Raw genomic sequence first — 23,318 nt, forward strand, 5'->3', positions numbered from 1 at the left:
ATGGACAATCTGGGACTATTCAGCCAATTATAACTCTGTACCTATAAATTTATGGGGGAGAGATTTATTACAGCAATGAGGAGCAGAAGTTCTAATTCCAGAACAATTATATAGCCCTCAAAGTTAGCATATGATGCAGGAAATGGGGTATGTACCTGGCATGGGATTAAGAAAAATTTACAAGTGTTAAAGAAACTGCTTCAAGTGGGAGGACACAATTCTTATCAGGGTTTAGGATATCGTTTTTGATGGTGGCCATTGTTAAGCCTCCAGAACCTATAATTTCAAAATGGTTAACAAATAAGTCAATTTGGATAGAAAAATGGCCACTGAGTAAAGAGAAACTGGAGGCTTTAGAGAATTTAGTTGCTGAACAATTAGAAAAAGGATGCATAGCTCCAACATTTTCCACCTGGAATTCTCCAGTCTTTGTTATTAAGAAAAAAATCAGGTAAATGGAGAATTAATTCAGTTACACAACCTATAGGAACATTACAGCTAGGATTGCCTTCTCCAGCTATGATTCCAAAAAATTGTCCTTTAATAGTCATAGATTTAAAAGACTGTTTCTTTACTCTCCCCTTAGCTGAGCAAGACTGTGAACGGTTTGCATTTACAATTCCTGTGGTAAACAATCTGCAGCCTGCTAAGCGTTTTCATTGAAAGTCTTACCACAAGGCATGTTAAACAGTCCAACAATTTGTCAGACTTATGTAGGACAAGCAATTTAACCTACTTGTAAAAAATTTTCACAGTGTTACGTTATTCATTATACAGATGATATGCTTTGTGCTGCCCCACTCAGGAAATATTATTCCAATATTATCACTTACAAAACTCAGTTTCTTGAGCTGGTTTAATTATAGCTCCTGACAAAATTCAGACTACTACTCCTTACTCCTACTTAGGGACCTTAGTAAATGACACTACAGCAGTGCCACAGAAAGTAACCATACGTAAGGATCAATTAAAAACATTGAATGACTTTCAAAAATTACTAGCAGACATTAATTGGATATGACCTGCTCTAGGCACTCCTACCTACGCCATGAGTAATCTATTTTCTATCCTTAGAGGAGATCCTAGTCTCACTAGCCCTCGGCAATTAATAAATGAGACTGAGACAGAGTTACAGCTGATTAAAAAGCAAGTGCATAAAACTCAAATAAATAGAATAGATCCAGAAAAGACTTTAGACTTATTGATTCTTCCAACTCAGCATTCACCTACTGGTGTTATTGTTCAAGAGCAAGATCTTGTAGAATGGCTTTTTCTTCCACATACTAATTCACGGACTCTATCTCCTTATTTGGATCAAACTGCTACTCTGATAGGAAATGGGAGGACTCAAATCATTAAATTGCATGGCTATGATCCTGGAAAAATTATCGTCCCTCTTACAGAGGCACAAATACAACAAGTCTTTATAAATAGTCTTAATTGGCAAACCATTTAGCTGATTTCATAGGTGTTCTTGATAGTCACTTTCCAAAGACAAAATTATTTTAATTTTTAAAATTAATGAATTGGATTCTCCCTAAAATAACTAAATTTAAACCAATTGAAGGTGCTGGAAATGTTTTTACAGATAAGTCTACTAATGGTAAAGCTTCTTATTCTGGATCAAAAAGTAAAGTTTTCTAGACACCCTATACTTCAGCTCAAAAAGTGGAGCTTGTAGCTGTAATTGAGGTGCTGACTGCTTTTGAGATGCCTGTCAATGTAATTTCTGATTCTTCATATGTGGTTCATTCCACACAATTAATTGAAAATGCTCAGTTATGATTTCATACAGATGAACAACTAATGACTTTATTTACCCAATTGCAAAAAGCAGTTAGGAATAGAATGCATCCTTTTTACATTACTCATATTAGAGCTCATACACCTCTTCCAGGACCTTTGACTGCAGGGAATCAGACGGCTAATTGCCTAGTTGCTACTGCAATATCTAATGCTAGACACTTCCACAATTTAACCCATGTTAATGACTCTGGTCTCAAACACAGGTACAGTATTACTTGGAAAGAGGCTAAAGCCATTATTCAACAATGCCCAACTTGCCAAATGGTGCATTCTACATCTTTTACAGGAGTTAATCCTTGAAGATTGGAACCTAATTCTCTTTGGCAAATGGATGTCACTCATGTTCCTTCTTTTGGTAAATTGGCTTATGTACATGTATGTGTAGATACATTTTCTCACTTTATTTGGGCTACATGCCAAATAAGGGAATCTTCTGCCTATGTTAAATGGCCTCTCCTGCAATGCTTCGCAGTCATGGGCATTCCAGCTTCAGTTAAAATGCACAATGCCCCAAGCTAGAGCAAAGCTCAAGCTACATTTTTCTCTATATGGAATATTAAACACATTACTGGTATCTCATATAATTCTCAAGGACAAGCCATAGTGAAAAGAATGAATCTCTCATTGAAACAGCTGTTGCAAAAGCAAAAAGGGGGGTAAACAGGGACTATGGGACACCTCATATATACAATTGAATCTAACATTATTAACCTTAAATTTTTTGAGCCAGATGTTATCAGCAGATGAACAGCATCTACAGAAACCAGCTGCAACAACAGAAGCAGAACAACTGGTTTGGTGGAGAGATCCGATAACCAAAATTTGGAAAATAGGTAAAATAATAACTTGGGGTAGAGGGTATGCTTATGTTTCTCCAGCAACCGATCTGGATACCATCAAAACACCTGAAACCTTACCATGAGCCAGATGCTGAGGAAGAGATTCTGGGAGGATCCCAAGGACCCCCTGGTTGCAGTCATGTCAAGACTGATGCTGAGGAGGACCCCAACTGTCATGAGCAACACCCATCAAATACAGCCACCTACCTGGGGACAGATCAAGAAGCTGTCACAGATGGCAGAAGAAAACCTGAGGAAAGCAGGCACAGTGAGTAATTTAATGATAGCTATGATAGCAGTGATCACCATTGCCATGAGTATTCCTTCAGCAAGGGCTAACACAGAGAACAATTATACTTATTGGGCATATTTATCAATCTTGGCTGGCAATAATGCCTGGATGTAATCACTCTATGATGCATTTACACATGCTTTCTGGTCTCAGCATTTACCATAATAAATCTGCTCCTATAACTGAGGCATACCACCCTCAAAAACCTATTTGTAAACAGAATTAAACCTGACCAGAAGAAATGAACATACTTGTTTGGGAAGATTGCATTGCAGAACTGGCAGAGGTGATGCGCAACGACTCCTATGGAATCATTATTGATTAGTCCTCTAAGGGGATGTTTAGCTTGAATTGCACCTCTCAGTCTGTGTGCCATGGCCACACTATGTTCAGCTGGTCTGAACAAAATGGTCAGATGGTAGAAATGGTAAGAAGTGCGGCAAGAGTTCCTATTATCTGGAAACATGGCAGTATAGTGGCACCTCAACCTCAAATGATATGGCCCACTCTGGGAGCTAAACATAAGGATTTGTGGAAACTATTAACAGCTCTTAATAAGATCAAGATTTGGGAAGGAAAATATACTATGCCATCAGAATATAATCCTAATTACATTTTAGAACTTTTTGAAAACAATACAATGTGAATACAAAGTTGTGTTCACCCTCCTTTTCTGTTGGTAATGGGTGATCTAAAGTTTGACATCTCTAATTATCATGTAACTTACCAGGAATGTAGATTGTTCTCTTGTGTGAACTCTTCCTTGTTTAGTACTATTCATTCTATCCTAGTAGTGAGAGCTCAAGAAGGAGTATGGTTACCAGTGAAGCTTTCCCATCCTTAGGAAGCCTCTCTCTCTCTACATATTACTGAAATTCTTCAGAAAATTCTGAGATGCTCTCAGTGTTTCATTGTTACTTTAATCTTGATTATTATAAGACTGATCACTGTCACAGCTACTGCTGCAGCAGCTGGAGTTGCACTACATTCATCAGTGCAAACAGCAGATTTTGTAAATAAATGGCAAAAGAATTCTACTCTGCTGTGGAACTCTCAAACTAAAATAGACCAAAAGATAGTTAATCAAATCAATGATCTCTGACAAACTGTAATGTGGCTAAGAGATCAAGTAGCTAGTTTAGAATATAGAATGCAGCTAAAATGCGACTGGAATAATTCTGACCTTTGTATCACTCCTCACCCTTGTAATGAATCAGAGCATGAGTGGGAAAGAATTAAGAAACATTTAAAAGGTCATACTGGAAATTTATCTTTGAATATTGCAAAACTGAAGGAACAAGTATTTCAAGCTTCTCAGGCACATCTGATGCTAATACCAGGAACTAAAGTGCTTGAAGGAGCTGTAGACAGATTAGCAGCTATTAGCCCATTAAAATGGAATAGGTGGGAATTGAACAATGGGAACACATGGACACATGAAGGGGAATATCACACACTGGTGCCAGTTGTGGGGTGGGGGGAGGGGGGAGAGATAGCATTAGGAGACATACCTAATGTTACGTGATGAGTTAATGGGTGCAGCACACCAACATGCCACATGTATACATATGTAACTAACCTGCATGTTGTGCACATGTACACTAAAACTTAAAGTATAATAATAATAAAAAAGAAACTTGGAAGCTCTGTGATTTCAATGATGATTGTGCTTTTAATCTGTGTTGTCTTTGTATAGTCTGCAGATGTGGATCCCGAATACTGCAAGAAGTAGCCCTCCATGACAAAGCTGCCTATGCCTTTATTGCTTTGCAGAAACATAAAGGGGGACTGGTTGGTTGCAAGCCCTAAGCCTATCATAAACAGGCGTTAAAGAAACTGGCCATAAACAGGATTTCTGCAGCAATGTGACATGCTCATGATGGCTGTCATGCACACTGCTAAAAGTTGTTGGTTTACTGGAGCAGGGCAAGGAACACCTGGCCCTGCCCAGAGCAAAAAACCACCCAAACCACAAATGATATCAGAGTGGCCTGTGCTTTGACAGCATGTTTTTGCTGCAGATAATCAGCCAGAGCCTGTTTCTCTGCCCCTTGCTGAGAATGCTTTGTTTCCCATAAGGAATGCTTTTAGCTAATCTTGCTTATCACTGGTTTTCTGTCAATAAATGTGCAGTTCAAACTCTGTTTGAGACTCAGCTCTGAAGGCTGGGAGACCCCTGATTTCCCACTCCACACCCTCTATTTCTGTGTGTGTGTCTTTAATTCCTCTAGTGCTGGGTTAGGGTCTCCATGACCGAGCTGGTCTCAACAGGTGCAGGATTCAGCAACAATTGACAATACCCAAAATTTGTGGGGTCCCCCAAAAAAGAGGAGAGTCAAATCACTGAGGTGCTGGATCCAGTGATATATCACAATCTTACCTTTGGACTGGGACCAGACAGCAAAATCAAATCACTCAGGTGCTGAACATAGGCATATGTAACAATCACACCCGCAGGAAGGTCCAGTAATGAATTAACAATCCTGCACAGGTCCCAGTTCTAGGTATGAGAGTCACCACATTTTCTATGTTGGGTCTAAGTATGGTAGTGAAAATCTCACCAATGAACTGGATTGGTGCATGAGAGCTTTCATTCCTCCTGTAAACTGTGTTCACTCTGGCCCTAAGCCCAGATAAAATATTCACAGATTCAGATAGAATTCCCACATGCCAATGAACTGGGTTTAGAAATAAGTCATCATTCCAACTTTGGCTGGATGTTCACATATGACAGTTACAATTTTAACTGTGTCTGTGTGAAATTCAGGGTCTCACCAGTGGTCTCCATCCATGTGTGAGGGTGACAATCTTAACAATTGGTGGGGTGTACACATGAGAGCCACAATTTCACCTGTGTGCTGAACCGTGGAATGACACTCTCTGTACTACAAGAAATTTATATAGTATGCAAGAAAGTGACAATTCTCTATGACTTTGTACAAAAAAAAGAAGACCCAGGATTGTAATTACAACACTAGGCCTAGCTATAAAAGATAGCATCTCTCCTATTAGATGGTTTGAGGTATGAGAATCACCATTGCATCTGTGAGCTAGGCCAAAATATATTTTACAATCCCATCTGTGAATAGACAGAGAGAAGGAGAGTCACATCACCTAGGTTTTTGGCCAGGAATACACCACAATCTTTACTGAGGGCAGTGACCAAACAGGAGTATCACATCACTTTAATACTCAGCCAGGAATATGTTGCAACCTTCTCTTAAAAGTGGGACACAGGCAGCAGAGTCATATCACCTGGGTGCTGAGTTCAGCAACAGGTAACAACGCTTTATATGGTCAAGACCCATGCAGGAGAGACACATCACCTGGTACCTGGGCCTAGTGATAATTCACAATTTTTCCTGTGTGCAGAGTGCAGGTAAAAATGGAGAGTCACATCTCCTAGGTGACTGATGCATAGATATGTCAGAAGGCCCACTGTAGAAAGGGTCCAGGCAGAAGCCTCTTATTTTATAGGTGTTGGATCTAGTAATATGTCCTAACATGGAAAATATTCAGGGCTTAGGCAAAAAAAAGGGGGGGGGGTCACATAACCCGAGTGCAGAACTTAGCAAAATGTAACAATGCACCATGTGGGCAGTGCCAAGGGAAGAAAAAAGACTCACATCACCTGGGTGGACGGCTCAGGCATATGTCACAATGACACTTGTGGGCAACACCAAGGCTGGAAAAGAGGGTCACATCTTTGAGGTGCAGAGTCAAGATATATGTCACAAGCTCATCTGTGGGCTGGGCCAAGGCAGGAGAGTCAAATCACTAAAATGCATAGCAGACACAATCATACCTGAAAGTCCAGGAATAAGATTAGAAATTCCATACATGTCCATGTTCTAGATATGAGAGTCAACACCTCCTGTAATGTTGGGTCTAAATACATGAGTAACAATCTCAATAGCTGACAAAATTTTTGCAAGAGAGCCACAGTTTCTTCTGCAGACTGTGTTCTTTCAGTGTAGGCACAGCCTCATATGTGTGCTGAAGTTTGGTCAGAGTCACCAGCCCACCTGTGGACCAGATCCACATATGAGAGTCAATTCTCCAACTTTCAACAGACTCCATGTGTGAGCTTCAGAACCTCAACAGTGAGATATGCTTATGTGGGAGAATGACAATCTTTATTGTTGCCTGAGTGTGCATTCAAGAGACACTATCTCACCTGTGTGCTGTGCACTCCTATGACACTCTGTGTCACCTGAGGGCTTTCTACAATATGCAAGAGTGGTGATCCTCTGTGATCTTCAAACAAGAAGGAAATCCAGATTCTTTTCATTGGTTCTAAGCCCAGAGTCAACATCTCTCTAATTGACTAAGTCCAGATAAGGGTCCTCACTTTCCTATGAGCTGGGTTTAGAAATGAGTCACCATCAGCTGGGCATGATGGGTCATGCCTGTAATCCCAGCAATTTAGGAGGCTGAGGCAGTTGGATCACCTGAGGTCACAAGTTTGAGAACAGCCTGACCAACATGGTGAAAGCTCATCTCTACTAAAAATACAAACAATGATCTGGGCGTGGTGGCAGGTGCCTGTAATCCCAGCTACTTGGGAGGCTGAGGAAGGAGAATTGCTTGAAGCCAGGAGGCAGAGGTTGCAGTGAGCTGAGATCGCACCATTGCATTCCAGCCTGGGCAACAAGAGGGAAACTCCATCTCAAAAAAAAAAAGCCACCATCTCAACTGTGGCCAGATGTTCACATATGACAGTCAGAGTTCCAACTGTGAAATGCATTCATGTGAGATTCAGGACCTCACCAGTGAGCTCTGTCCATGTGTGAGGGTGACAATTCTAAAGGTGGGTGGGGTGTGCACAGGAGAAACACAATCTCATCTGCATACTGGACCCTGTTATGACATTCTCTATAACACACTAGGGCTTTACAGATGTGAGAGTGGTAATTCTCTATAACTTTTGTACAGAAAGAAGACCCAGGATCATCTTTGTTTTCCTAAGCATAGCTATGAGCAACATGATCTCTCCTACTGGCTTCTTTGAGGTATGAAAGTCCTCAGTACATCTGTGTGCTTGGCCAAGTTATATGTCACAATTCCACCTGTGGGTAAAGAACAAGCACTAGAGTCACATCAACTGTGTGCTGGGCCAGGGTTATGTCACAATCTTCCCTGAGAGCATGCACCAGGCAGAAGAGTCACATCACAGGGTTCTCAACCAGAGATGTTACAATCCTCTCCTGAAAGTAGGGCACAGGAAGAAGAGTAAGATCACCTGGATGGTGGGCCAGGAGATATGTTACAAGGATCGCTGTGGGCAAGGCCCAGAAAGGACAGACAAAACACCTGGTTCCTGGGACCATCAATACGTCACAGTCGTCTCTATGGCAGAATGCAGGCAGAAGTAGAGGATTTCATCTCCCAGGTGATGGTTAAAAAAATACATCCCAAAGCACTCTGTGGGAAGGGCTCAGGCAGAAGCCTTCCAACTCCTAGGTGTTTGTTTCAGTGATATGTCACAATAACCAAAATATGCAGGTCTCAGGCAAGTGAGGAGGGTCACACCACCTAGGTGCTAGGTCAAGTGATCTGTCACAATCTTTTTTTTTTTTTTTGGCAATGCTCAAGCAGAATAGAAAAGTCACATCACCAAGATAATGAACAAAAACATGTGTTAGAATACTTCTGTGTGAGAGCCCATGCAGGAAAGTCACATCACCATGTTGTTGGATCCAGAGATAACGTTGTAATACATGATGTATGCGGGTTTCAGGCAGGAGAGGAGAGTAACATCACTTAGGTGCAGGGTGCACCTAAATGCACATCACAATTTCCCCTTAAGCACACCCCAAGCAGTAGCAGAGAGTCACATCACCTAGGTTCTTGGTCCAGCAGTATTTCACAATACCCCTGAGGGGAGGGCCTAGGCAAAAAAGTCACATTACCTAGGTGAGAAGCCTAGAGATATGTCACAATGTCCCTTGTGGGTAGGTCTCAAAAACAAGAGAAGAGACATAGCCTAGGTGCTGGGCTCAGCTTTATGTTCCAATCACCCCAGTTGGAAGAAGCCAAGAATGAAGAGGAGTCACATCACATAGGAATTACGTCAAGTGGCATATCACAATTCCCACTGTGGACAAACCCCAGAAGAAAGGAGTCACGTCATCTAGGTGGGAGGCCCAAACATATGTCACAGTGACTCCTGTGTGCAGGGACCAGGCAGAATAATACACCACTGTTTTACTTGTCCCATCAATAAGTCCCTCTCTATTCTGTGGGCATGGCCAAGGCAGAAGAGGAATGTCACCTCACATAGGTAAAAAGGGCATCTACCTGAGCTTGGTCTATAGGAGAGATTGTAATGGGTCAAGAAATATGTCACAATGCTCTCTGTGGTAAGGGTTCAGGCAGAGGACGCACATCATCTTAGTACTGGGCCCAGTAGTATGTCCCAATGCCTTCTAAGGGAGCAGCCAAAGCAAAAAAAGTAATATCACCTTACTGTTAGGCACAGTCGTATCTCATAATCTCTTTTGTGAGCAGAAACTTAAAAAAAGAAAAGTGTCAGCCGGGCGCAATGGCTCATGCCTGTAATCCCAGCACTTTGAGAGGCTGAGGCAGGTAGATCACCTGAGGTTGGGAGTTCGAGACAAGCCTGACCAACATGGAGAAACCGTGTCTACTAGAAATACAAAATTATTTGGGCATGGTGGCACATGCCTTTAATCCTAGCTACTCGGGAGGCTGAAGTAGGAGAATCACTTGAACCCAGGAGGCAGAGGTTGTAGTGAGCTGAGATCACTCCATTACACTCCAGCCTGAGCAAGAAGAGTGAAACTCCGTCAAAAAAAAGAAGAAAAAAGGAAAGAAAAGTGTCATATCAGCTAGGTGCTGGGCCCAACAATATGTCCCAATACCCCCAGTCATTGGGGAACAGGCAGGAAAAATAAGTCACATTTCCAGGGTGATTGGAAAGATGTATATTACAATGCCCTCTGTAGAAAGGTCCAGGATGAAGCATTACCTCACCTGGCTGATGGACTTAGCAATATGTCACAATGGCCTATGTAGGTAGGGCACAAGCATGAGAGTCACATAATCAAAGTGTGAGACCCAGCAATATGTCACAATAAACATGTGGGCAGCACCAAGGCCAAAGAGGAGACTCACATCACCTGGGTGCAAGGTTCGGCAATATGTCACAATGACACCTGTGGGCTTCACAAGGCAGAATAGAGTCTGGTTCCAGGGATATATCACTGTGAGCTGGGCCCAGGGAAGAGAGTCAAACCATTCAGATGCTGGGCTGAGGTGTATGTCACAATCACACCTGTAGGAAGGTCCTGTGATGACATTAACAATAACACACATGTCCCGAGTGAAGGGATGAGAGTCAACACCTCCTCCATTTTGGGTCTAAATACAGGAGTCAGTCTCAATGGTGGACTGGATTTGTGCATGAGCCTCAATTTCTCTTGCAAACTCTGTGCCTTAAAGTTACAGCCACAAAGGTGCACTGAATCTTGGTTAAAGAGTCACCAACCCAACTATGGAAAGAATCCGAGAGTCCATTTTCCAACATTCAACTGCCTCCAAAAGTAACATTCAGAACCTCAAAAGTGGGTTGTGTTCATTTAAGTAGATGACAATCTTTGCTATTAACTGGGTGTGAATATGAGTGTCGCAATCTCACCTGTGTGCTCAGCCTTGCCAGGACACTCTTTTTACCACCTGGGTGCTTTATATGGTATGCAGGAGAGTTGCAATCTGCTCTGAGACCTTTGTACTTCTGTGGATCCATAATCTTATGTGGTCCTAAGTCTAACTATGAGAGTCAACATCTCTCATATTGCCAGGGTCCAGACAGGAGAGTCCTCACTTGCCAATGAGCTGGGTTTAGAAATGAGCCAGCATCTCACCTGGGCATGGTGGCTCACACCTGTAATCCCAACAATTTGGGAGGCTGAGGCTGGTGGATCACCTGAGGTCACGAGTTGAAGACCAACCTGATCAACATGGAGAAATACTAAAAATACAAAAAAAAAAAATTATCCAGGTGTGGTGGCACATGCCCGTAATCCCACCTACTCGGGAGGCTGAGACAGGAGAATTGCTTGAATGTGGGAGGCGGAGGTTGCAGTGAGCAGAGATCACACCGTTGCACTCCAGCCTGGACAACAAGAGGGAAACTCCATGTTAAAAAAAAAAAAAAAAAAGAGCCAGCATCTCAACTGGCCAGATGTTCAGATATGATAGTTACAATTTCAACTGTGGACTGGATCTGCATGTGAGAATCATGACCTCATCAGTGGGCTCTGTCTATGTATGAGGGTGACAATTCTAAAAATTGGCAGAATGTGCTTACAAGAAACATGATATTTAGGCCAGGCATGGTGGCACATGCCTGTAATCCCAGCACTTTGTGAGGCCAAGGCGGACAGATCATGAAGTCAGGAGATCAAGACCAACCTGGCTAACATGGTGAAACCACATCTCTACTGAAAATATAAAATATTAGCCATGCGTGGTGGCACGTGCTTGTAGTCCCAGCTACTCAGGAGGCTGAGCCAGGAGAATTGCTTGAACCCGTGAGGTGGAGGTTGCAGTGAGCTGAGATTTCACCACTGCACTCCAGCTTGGGTGACACAGCGAGACTCTGTCTCAAAAAAAGAAAAAAAAGAAGAAAAAAACATGATCCAACCTGCTTTGCAGCCCTAACCAGGACTGAGGCAGGAGCCTCCCATTTTAGGAGTCTGGCTCAGTAAAATGTCACAGTACCAAATATGCAGTTCTCAGGCAGAACAGAAGAGTCACATGACCTAAGTTCTTGTTCCAGTGATATGTCCCAATCTTGCCTTTTGGCAGGGACCAGGGAGAAGAGAGCAGTCACATCACATAGGTGATGAATGAACATATATGTCCTAATACCCCCATGTACAGAGAAAATGCAGGACAGTTGCATCAACTATTTGCTGAACCCAGTGATATGTCAAAATATGCAATTTATGCAGGGCCCAGGCAGGAGAAGAGAGTATCATCACCTAGGTGTCAGGCACAGTGACATATTACAATATCTTCTTGAGAGTCTAAGCAGTGGAGAAGAGCGACATCACCTAGGTGCAGAGTCAAAAAATATGTCAGTCAGGCATAGTGGCTCATGCCTGTAATCCCAGCACTTTGGGAGGTGGAGGCAGGTAGATAACCTGAGGTCAGGAGTTAGAGATCAGCCTGGCCAACATGGTAAAACCCTATCTCTAACTAAAACTATGTGGGGGTTCAGTCAGGATGGTGGGAGAAATTGTAAAATTATAGGAAATAAAGACAAACCCTTGTGGAAGGCCTGGGGATTTGCATAAACTGTTTGGCTGAAGGCAGCTGAATTCTCTTAAAAGTTCAGGGCATAGATACATAGGAATATAGACTAGTTTACCTAAATAACTTATTCACAAATGTGGTTCTAAAACTAACCTTTGATAGCTCGTGGGTAGGATGGCTCTTTTAGAGGGGAAGGCGACCAGGTTGATTACCCTCTATTAGTGTTGACTCAAAGCCTTTGTCATTTAATGTGTGCTGAATAAATGCCAGCAGGGCCAGTGAGTCAGGGCCATGGCTGCAACTCTTTACAGCCCTCTCCTTGGAGTCTGTAAGTGGCCCAGACCCTCAGCCGATCTGACAAGCACAATATCTGTGTCAGTGTACATTATTCATCTGTCATTGTGTCAGGGTCTGCAGGACAAACCCCTGCAGCTGGTGCCCCATGTGAGGAATGCTGTGCAGGGAGCACGACAGACCCCCAAACAACAGTAAAAAAGGAATGGCACAGTCAGTGAGTAATCGGTAAGTCATTGGTGCCCACATGAACAATCCCCAAGTTCGGCGGGGATTGTTCAGGCTGAGGTTTCATCACGGGACAACAGTTATCAGCTCAGCGGAAATAGTACATAAAAGCATTGAAATAGCTGCTTAAAGCTAGTGGAGCCTCAGTTTTGAAGGCTCAATTAAGGGACCTAATGCAAACTGTTGCAACCCATAACCCACGGTTCCCAAAAGAAGGCATGCTAGACATAGAGCTCTGGGAACAAGTGGGGAGAAATCTTAAGCAACACCATGTGCAAGGGTAACGCATCCCAGTATCATCTTTAATATTATGGGCTCTAGGGAGGGTGGCCTTGGTCCCATTATACACAGAAGAGCCTAAAAAGGGGAAAAAGGAGGAATCATCACCTGCCTTACCACCTCCTTCTCCCTCAGCCCCAAAATAACAAAAGAAGAAACAGAGGTTTTACCTAAGCCTCCTCCTCAAATAAATAGGAAAAAAGATGAGGGACACACTACAGCAATGCAACCCTGTCTTAAGCAAGTAGCATTAGAACGGGAGCTATTAGCCTGCCCTGTAATGTAAAATCAATGAGGAAACCAGTTACATAAAGTGTTGAGAGACCAGGCACGGTGGCTCACGCCTGTAATCCCAGCATTTTGGGAGGCTGAGGCAGGCAGATCATGAGGTCAAGGGATCGAGACCATCCTGGCCAACATGATGAAACCCTGTCTCTACTAAAAATACAAAAATTAGCTGGGAGTGGTGGCACACGCCTGTAATCCCAGCCACTCAGGAGGCTGAGGCAGGAGAATCACTTGAAAACCTGGGAGGCAGAGGTTGCAGTGAACCAAGTTTGCACCATTGCACTTCGACCTGGCCCAGCCTGGTGACGGAGCAAGACTCTGTCTCAAAAAAAAAAAAAAAAGAGTTGAGAAAAGGCATTAGAGGCCACAGCTGTGCAGCCAAGCAGGCAGCGGGCAGAAGAAAAGGTTTGGCAGCAGGGAAGCTCACAGACATGGAGCCAGCAAATGCTCCCAAAAACAGCCTGTGTGGTGTCGAGGATGGGGAGCCAGGCCCAGCATGCCAGAGCTAGCCTGCTAAGGAGGGGTGGAAGGCGTGCACGGGAAGGTCCGCCAAGCCAGCAGCAGCCTGGTGGTGGGGGAAGGGAGCAGCACAAGCGAAAAGCGGCACAGGCAAAAAGTGGCGCCTAGGCAAGTGCAACATGACAGCCACCCCAGGACCCGTGCTGCTGCCCTCCAACTCCACGGGCAGCCCACAGCAAAATTTCACGTGTTCCTTGTATACAAGCTATCAGGCCTCTGAGCCCAAGCCTGCACGTATACATCCAGATGGCCTGAAGCAACTAAAGAACCACAAAAGAAGTGAAAATAGTTCCCGCCTTAACTAATGACATTCCACCATTGTGATTTATTCCTGCCCCACCCTAACTGGTCAATTGACCTTGTGAAATTCCTTCTCCTGGACAATGAGTCTCACAACCTCCCCACTAAGCACCTTGTAACCCCCATCTCTGCCTGCAAGAGAAAAACTCCCCTTGACTGTAATTTTCCACTACTTGCCCTAATCCTATAAATCTGCCCCACTCCTATCTCCCTTTGCTGACTCCTTTTTCGGACTCAGTCTGCCTGCACCCATGTGATTAAAAAGCTTTATTGCTCACACAAAGCCTGTTTGGTTATCTCTTCACACGGACGTGCGTGACATTTGGTGCTGAAGACCCGGGATGGGGGACTCCTTGGGAGACCGGTCCCCTGTCCTCACCCTCACTCCATGAGGAGTTCCACCTACAACCTCGGGTCCTCAGTCCAACCAGCCCAAGGAACATCTCACCAATTTCAAATCGGGTAAGCAGTCTTTTCACTTTCTTCTCCAGCCTCTCTTACTACCCTTCAATCTCCTTGTCCTTCCAATTCCAGTTCTTTTTCATCTCTAGTAGAGACAAAGGAGACACATTTTATCCATGAACCCAAAACTCTGGCACCGGTCATGGACTCAGGAAGACAGTCTTCCCTTAGTGTCTGATCATCATGGGGATGCCTGCCCTGATTATTCACCCACATTCCATTGGTGTCTGATCATCGTAGAGATGCCTGTCCTGATCACCCACATTCCATTGGTGTCTGATCACCGCAGGGATGCCTTCCTTGGTCATTCACCCACATTCCCTTGCTGGCAAGACAACTGTGGGGATGCCTGCTTTGGCTGCTCACCCATGTTACAGCCCAGGGCTGCTCACCCCACACCCTTCTCCACATCTCTACCCTTCTCTTCAAACTTCACTATGGGTTACCTTCCACCCTCCATTCCCCCTTCTTCTCCCTTAGCCTGTGTTCTCAAGAACTTAAAACCTTTTCAACTCACACCTGACCTAAAACCTAAATGCCTTATTTTCTTCCGCAACACTGCCTGGCCCCAATACAAACTTGACAATGGTTCCAAATGGCCAGAAAATGGCACTTTTGATTTCTCCGTCTTACAAGACCTGGATGACTTTTGTCAAAAATGGGCAAATGGTCTGAGGTTCTAGACATCCAGGCATTCTTTTACACACCGGTCCCTCCCTAGTCTCTGCTCCCAGTGTGACTCATCCCAAATCTTTCTTCTTTCTCTCCTGTCTGTTCCTTCAGTCTCCACCCCAAGTTCTGAGTCCTTTAAATCTTCCTTTTCTAAGGACCCATATGACCTCTCTTCTCCTCCCCAGGCTGCTGCTCACCAGGATGAGCCAGGTCCCAGTTCTTCCTCAGCCTCTGCTTCCCCACCCTATAATCCTTCTATGACCTCCCCTTCTCACACTTGGTCCAGCTTACAACTTTGTTCCACAACTAGCTCTCCCCCACCTGCCCAAAAATTTCCTCTTAAAGAGGTGGCTGGAGCTAAAGGCATAGTCAAGGTTAATGCTCCTTTTTCTTTATCTGACCTCTCCCAAATCAGTTAGCATTTAGGCTCTTTTACATCAAATATAAAAACCCAGCCCAGTTCATGGCCCGTTTGGCAACAACTCTTAGATGCTTTACTGCCCTAGACCCAGAGAGGCCAGAAGGCCGTCTCATTCTCAATATGCATTTTATTACCCAATCCACTCCTGACATTTAAAAAAGCCCCAAAAATTAGATTCCAGCCCTAAAACCCCACAACAGGACTTAATTAACCTCACCTTCAAGGTGTACAGTAATAGAGAAGAGGCAGCCAAGCAGCAATGTATTTCTGAGTTGCAATTACTTGCCTCTGCTGTGAGAGAAACCCCAGCTACATCTCCAGCACACAAGAACTTCAAAACTCCTAAACTGCAGGGGCCAGGTGTTCCTCCAGGACCTCCTCCCCAGGATCTTGCTTCAATTGCCAGAAACCCGGCCACTGGGCCAGGGAATGCCCACAGTCCAGGATTCCTCCTAAGCTGTGTCCCATCTGTGCAGGACCCCACTGGAAGTTGGACTGTCCAACTCACCTGGCAGCCACTCCTAGAGCCCCTGGAATTCTAGCCCAAGGCTCTCTGACTGACTCCTTCCCAGATCTTCTTGGCTTAGTGGCTGAAGACTGATGCTGCCCAATAGCCTCGGAAGCCTCCTGGACCATCACAGATACTTTGAGTAATCTCTTATAGTGGAAGGTAAGTCCATCCCCTTCTTAATCAATATGGAGGCTACCCACTCCACATTCAACAGTCTGTTTCCTTTGCCTCCGTAACTGTTGTGGGTATTGATGGCCAGGCTTCTAAACCTCTTTAAACTCCCCAAATCTTGTACCAACTTGGACATTCTTTTATACACTCTTTTTTAGTTATCCCCACCTGCCCAGCTCCCTTATTAGGTTGAGACATTTTAACTAAATTTTCTGCTTCCATGACTATTCCTGGGCTACAGCCACACCTCATTGCCCCCCTTTTCCCCAGTTCAAAGCCTTCTTTGCATTCTCCCCTTGTGTCTCCCTACCTTAATCCACAAGTATGGGATACCTGTACTCCCTCCTTTGTGATCGATCATGCACCCCTTACCATCCCATTAAAACCTAATCACCCTTACCCCACTCAATGCCAGTATCCCATCCCACAATAGGCTTTAAGGGGACTAAAGCCTGTTATCACTCGCCTATTACAGCATGGCCTTTTAAAGCCTACAAACTCTCCTTACAACTCTCCTATCCTACCTTTCCAAAAACCAGACAAGTCTTACAGTCTTGTCCAGGATCCGCATCTTATCAGACAAATTTTCTTGCCTATCCACCCCATGGTGCCAAACCCATATACTCTCCTATCCTCATTACCTCCCTCCACAACCCATTATTCTGTTCTGTATCTCAAAGATGCTTTCTTTACTATTCCTTCACACCCTTCACCCCAGCCTCTTTTTGCTTTCTCTTGGACTGACCCTGACACTCATCAGTCTCAGCAACTCACCTGGACTGTTCGCCCCAAGGCTTCAAGGAGAGCCCACACTACTTTGGCCAGGCCCTTTCTCATTATCTGCTTTCTGTTTGTTCATCTGCCTTCAACCTTATTCAATATTTTCATGATCTTCTTTGTAGCCCCTCTTACCAATCTTCCCAGCAGGACACTATCCTGCTTCTTCAACATCTCTACTCAAAGGGATACAGAGTATCCCCCTCCAAGACACAAATTTCTTCCCCTAGCATTACCTATCTCAGTATAATCTTCCATTGACATACACATGCCTTCCTGTAGACCAGGTTCAGTTAATCTCCCAGACCCCAATCCCCACCACCACACAGCTCCTTTCCTTCTTAAGCATTGTTGGTTATTTCTGACTCTAGATACCAGGTTTTGTTATCCTAACCAAACCACTTTACAAACTCACAAAGGGTAACTTAACTGATCCCACAGACCATAAGTCTTTTCCCCATTCTTCTTTTCACTCTCTCAAAAAGGCCCTGGAGGCAGCTCCTACACTAGCACTCCCCGACTTATCCCATCCTTTTTCCTTACACACAGCTGAAATACAAGGCTGTGCTGCTGGAGTCCTCACACAGGAGCCAGGCCCATGACCTGTTGCCTTTCTATCAAAACAACTTGACCTCACAATTCTGGGGTAGCCCTCATGTCTATGTGCAGAAGCTGCCACTGCTTTAATACTTTTAGGCACCCTCAAAATCACAAGCTATGCTCCACTTACTCTCTACAGTTCCCATAGCTTTCAAAATCTATTTCCCTCTTTCCTGTTCCCCACCCAGATCACACTTGGTTTACTGATGGTAGTTCTTCCAGGTCCAATTGCCAATCACCGGCAAAGGCAGGTTATGCTATAGTGTCTTCCACATCTATCATTGAGGCTACAGCCCTGCACCCTTCCACTACCTCTCAACAAGCAGAACTCATTGCCTTAACTTAAGCCCTCATTCTTGCAAAGGGACTAGCTGTCAATATCTATACTGATTCCAAGTATGCCTTCCACATCCTTTACCACCATGCTGTTATATGGGCAGAAAGAGGTTTCCTCACTACACAGGGATCCTCCATCATTAACGCCTCCTTAATAAAAACTCTTCTTAAAGCTGCTCTACTTCCAAGGAAGCTAGGGTAGTTCACTGCAAGGGCCATCAAAAGGCATCAGATCCCATTGCTCAGGGCAATGCTTATGCTGATAAGGTAGCTAAAGAAGCAGTTAGCATTCCAACTTCTGTCCCTCATGGTCAGTTTTTCTCATTCTCATCTTTTCACTTTACATTTCCAGTTATGCCTTACAAAGTTCCCTTCTTCCTCTGTGGCTCCTCCACCTACATGTGTCTACCTATTAATTGGACAGGCACATGTACACTAGTTTCCTTTACTCCCAAAAATCATTTCACAAATAGGACTGAACAGCTTCCTGTTCCCCTCATGACACCAACACTTCACCACTACTTTGTTTTATTTTTCTTATTAGTATAAGAAGACAGAAATAGGCCTTGAATTACTGCTGAAAAAGGAGGACTCTAAATTTTTAAATGAAGGGTGTTGTTTTGACCTAAATCAATCTGGCCTGGTATATGACAGCATAAAAAAATCTCAAGGATTGAGCCCCAAAACTCACCAACCAAGCAAATAATTACACTGAACCCCTTGGGCACTCTCTATTTGGATATCCTGGGTGCTCCCCAATTCTTAGTCCTTTAATACCTGTTTTTCTCCTTCTCTTATTTGGACCTTGTGTCTTCTGTTTAGTTTCTCAACTCATACAAAACTACATCAAGGCCATCACCAATCATTCTATATGACAAATGCTCCTTCTAACAACCCCACAATATAACCCCTTGCCCCAAAATCTTTCTTCAGTTTGACCTCTCCCACTGTAGGTTCCCACACCACCCCTAATACCACTTGAAGCAGCCCTGAGAAACATCACCCATTATCTCTCCATACCATCCCCCAAAATTTTCACCACCCCAACACTTCACCACTATTTTGTTTGCTTTCCTTATTAATATAAGAAGACAGGAATGTCAGGTCTCTGAGCCCAACCCTGCACATACGTATACATCCAGATGGCCTGAAGCAACTAAAAAACCACAAAAGAAGTAAAAATAGCCAATACCTGCCTTAACTGATGACATCCCACCATTGTAATTTGTTCCTGCCCCACCCTAACTGGTCAATTGACCTTGTGAAATTCCTTCTCCTGGACAATGAGTCTCAGAACCTCCCCACAGAGCACCTTGTAACCCCTGCCCTGCCTGCAAGAGAAAAACCCCCTTTGACTGTAATTTTCCACTACCTACCCAAAGCCTATAAAATTGCCCCTCCCCTATCTCCCTTTGCTGACTCCTTTTTCAGACTCAGTCTGCCTGCCTCCAGGTGATTAAAAAGCTTTATTGCTCACACAAAGCCTGTTTGGTCATCTCTTCACACGGACATGCATGACACAAGTGATATCCCAGATTATAATTCTGTGCTAAGATTTAAGTAAAATTTAAGAATTTAAAAGACCTCTTTCTAATAATGCCCACTGTTTTTATCTCTCTCTTACCCCTAATGTGACTCTCTCCATTTCCAATTTAAGTAAAGCAGTAGCCTCTGAAGGTAGAGAAATTACAAATGGCTCATGAATTACTTGAAAAGCAAGTAAAAGCTGGGCATGTAGAACCATCTAATAGTCCTTGGAATTCACCCATTTTTGTCATCCCCGAAAAGTCAGGTAAATGGAGGCTTTTACATGACCTACATGCTATTAATGCCAACTTGCAACCTATGGGACCCCTTCAGCAGGGGTTCCCTTCCCCATGGCAGTTCCTCAAGATTCGCCTATAATCATTATTGACTTAAAAGACTGTTTTTATATGATTCCCCTAGCAGAACAAGACAAAGAAAAATTTGTGTTTACAATACCAGCTATCAATAATGAAAGGCCAGCTTGTCAATTTTATTGGAAAGTGCCTCCTCAAGGAATGCTAAACAGTCCTACCATGTGCCAGTATCCTGTAAATAAAGCTTTGCTCCCCAGTATAAAAGAATTTCCTGATTGCAAGATTATTCATTTGATGGATGATATATTACTAACAGTCCCAATGGAGCTGCTACTTTTAAATTTATTTACCTCTATCATAAAGAATACAGTTAAGAGGTTTACTCATAGCACCTGAAAAAGTACAAATGTCCTCTCCTTGGAAACATCTTGGGTACATACTAACTTCCAAGTCAGTAAGACCTCAAAAAGTTAAACTAAATACTAGGAACTTACATACAGTAAATGATTATCAGAACTTACTGGTCAATATTAACTGACTCTACCCCACTTTGGGGATTCCTACTGATAAGTTACAAAACCTGTTTTCTATCTTAATGGGCAATACAGCCCTAGATTATCCCAGAAATTTAACCCCTGCAGCAAACAGGGGAAATTGAGGAAATAGAACAATCCATCTCCCAGAGGCAGCTAGATTGCATATATCCAGGCTACTCAATTCAGTAAAACACTCCCCTAGAGGGTTAATAGGAGAGATAACCCCAGAACTGTGCTTCCTAGACAGTTTTTTTGCTCATATACTGGGACTAAAACACTCTTTCCCTATATCCAATTACTCAGTAAAGTCATCTATTCAGGCCACAAACGATGCAGTCAGTTGCTAGATTATGATCCTGATATCATCAGGATTCCTTTAAGTAAAAGGCAATTCAAAGCAGTATTGCCAGTATCTATCGATCTGCAAATAGCTCTCTCTGATTACCCAGGACATATAGAGCATGTCCTTCCTGCTAATAAACTCCTTCATTTCTTATCTTGTACTCCTGTGATTTTGCCTACAAAAATACTTCACTTCCCCATACCTAATGCTTTAACACTGTTTACTGACGGTTCAGGTAAACATGGAAAAGTGGCAGTGTGGTGGAGACCATAAAATTCACTCACTCAATCTGGGTTTACTTTCACTCAGAGAGCTGATATTGGGGCCCTGATATTGGCCTTGGAAACTTTTTCCACTCAGCCCATCAATATTGTGAGTGACTCTGCTTACTCTGTTTACTTATTGCAGAATCTTGAGACAACCCTAATTAAGTCCACTCTAAAGTCTGCCCTGTGTGCTCTTTTTCTCTGACTTCAGCAATTGCTAGATCAATGTACACATCCTATTTTTATCGCACACATTCTATCCCACAGCTCACTGCCTTGCCCATTAGCTTATGGCAATTATCAAGCAGACCTTCCTGTTATAACATCAATGCTTAACCAAGCCAGCGAATCACATCAATTCTTCCACCAAAATTAGAAAAACTTATCTAAACAATTTCAACTTACCCAGAGGCTGGCTAAACAAATTATCCTGCAATGCCCAGATTGCCAGCTTACAGGCATGTTCCCTCCTTCAACAGGTCTAATTAGTGCACACGCCCTTCCCGGAAAGTCCACTCAATATGTCATTAAACATCTTTTAACTTTTGTGTTTATGGGGTGGCCCACGACAATTAAAACTGATAATGGTCCAGCTTATGCCAGCTCACAATTTCAACAGTTTTGTCACACGTGGAATATCCAACATTTCACAGGCATCCCATATAATCCCCAAGGACAAGCCATAGTAGAATGTGCCCATTCCACTTTTAAAAATATGCTCAAAAAACAAAAAAGAGGGAGTATGGGTAAAGACCCTGGAACACTATTGGCACAAGCCTTATTGACCCTTAATTTTCTAAATTTAGATGATAAATTTCAATCAGCTGTAGAAAAGCACTTTGCTAAAACCTCTCAAGACATAAAACCTGCAGTTTTTGTTAACGTGGGGAAGAGGATATGCTTGTGTTCATACCCCCTCAGGTCCTCTTTGGATTCCAGCACGATGCATCAAACCATACCGTGGCATGCCTAGGACCCAACCCCATATCAGAAATGAAGAAACTGACCTTACAGTACCCGCAGCCCTGAACAAAGCAGCTTCCACAGATGACACAAGCCCCAGACCTGGGGGATGCTGAAGAGGACAACTCAGGAGGCTGAACGAATCCTGCTCTGGACACTGACACCAATTACTCCAGGAAATTTGTTCCTTGCTATGCTTTCTGTGTATATTGCAACTCACATAGGGTATTGATCCTTTTTGTACTCTTGCTTTGCTGGCCACCTGTACCTGCTACACTCTATTAGGCTCATACTTGAACCCGCCTTTCTTTTGCCCTGTCACCTGGGGAGACATCCCCTTCCCAGCCTTTAATAATGTAACTGCTTGGCTAAGAGGGATAGATTTACTCCTAGTAGGGCTCCATAGTAACAGCACACATAGAACTGAAGTGTCAAATAACACTACAGGTCACTCTTTGACTGGAAAAAAATGTTGCTAATTATACTCATGATTGTCTTATGTTATTTGCTAATTCTAGGATGCAAAGTTGGAATAAGAGCAATGACCACCTCTCCTGAGAGACCTGTTTGTTCCCACATCTGTACTCTTCAGTCAACAGAACCTGATGCAAAGAACAGAAAAGGGGAAGATGTGGGGGATTCAGTCAGGATGGTGGGAGAAATTGTAAAATTATAGGAAATAATCACAAACCCTTGTGGAAGGCCTGGGGGTTTGCATAAAATGTTGGGCTGAAGGCAGCTGAATTCTCTTAAAAGCTTAGGGCATAGATACACAGAAATGTAGTTTATCTAAATGACTTGTTTACTTATGTGGTCCTAAAACTAACCTTTGATAGTTTATGGGCAGGATAGCTCTCTCAGGGTAGGGGGAGGGCAACCAGATTGATTACCCACTGATGGTGTTGACTCAAAGCCTTCGTCATTTAATATGTGCTGAATAAATGCCAGCAGGGCCAGTGAGTCAGGGCCACAGCTGCAACTCTTTACAGCACTCTCCTTTGAGTCTGTAAGTGGCCTAGACCCTCAGCCGGTCTGACAAGCATAATATCTGTGTTAGTGTACATTATTCATCCATCGTTGGGTCAGGGTCTGCAGGACAGACCCCTAGAAAAATAAAATAAAATAAAAAATAGCCAGGTGTGGTTACACACACCTGTAATCCCACCTACCTGGGAGGCTGAGATAGAATCGCTTGAACACAGGAGGCAGAATTTGCAGTGAGCCGAGATCATGCCACTGCACTCCAGCCTGGGCAATAGAGTGAGACTCTATCTCAATATATATATGTGTGT

General features: G+C 43.5%; 1 protein-coding gene across 1 annotated transcript in view; it reads right to left on the minus strand.

The window, feature by feature from the left end:
- The window catches only part of LOC100985080 (zinc finger protein 91), a 254,457-nt gene that overhangs the window by 110,521 nt on the left and 120,618 nt on the right, over window positions 1-23,318 (minus strand).

The sequence above is a fragment of the Pan paniscus genome, chromosome 20, assembly GCF_029289425.2.
Source record: "Pan paniscus chromosome 20, NHGRI_mPanPan1-v2.0_pri, whole genome shotgun sequence".
Classification (NCBI taxonomy): Eukaryota; Metazoa; Chordata; class Mammalia; order Primates; family Hominidae; genus Pan; species Pan paniscus.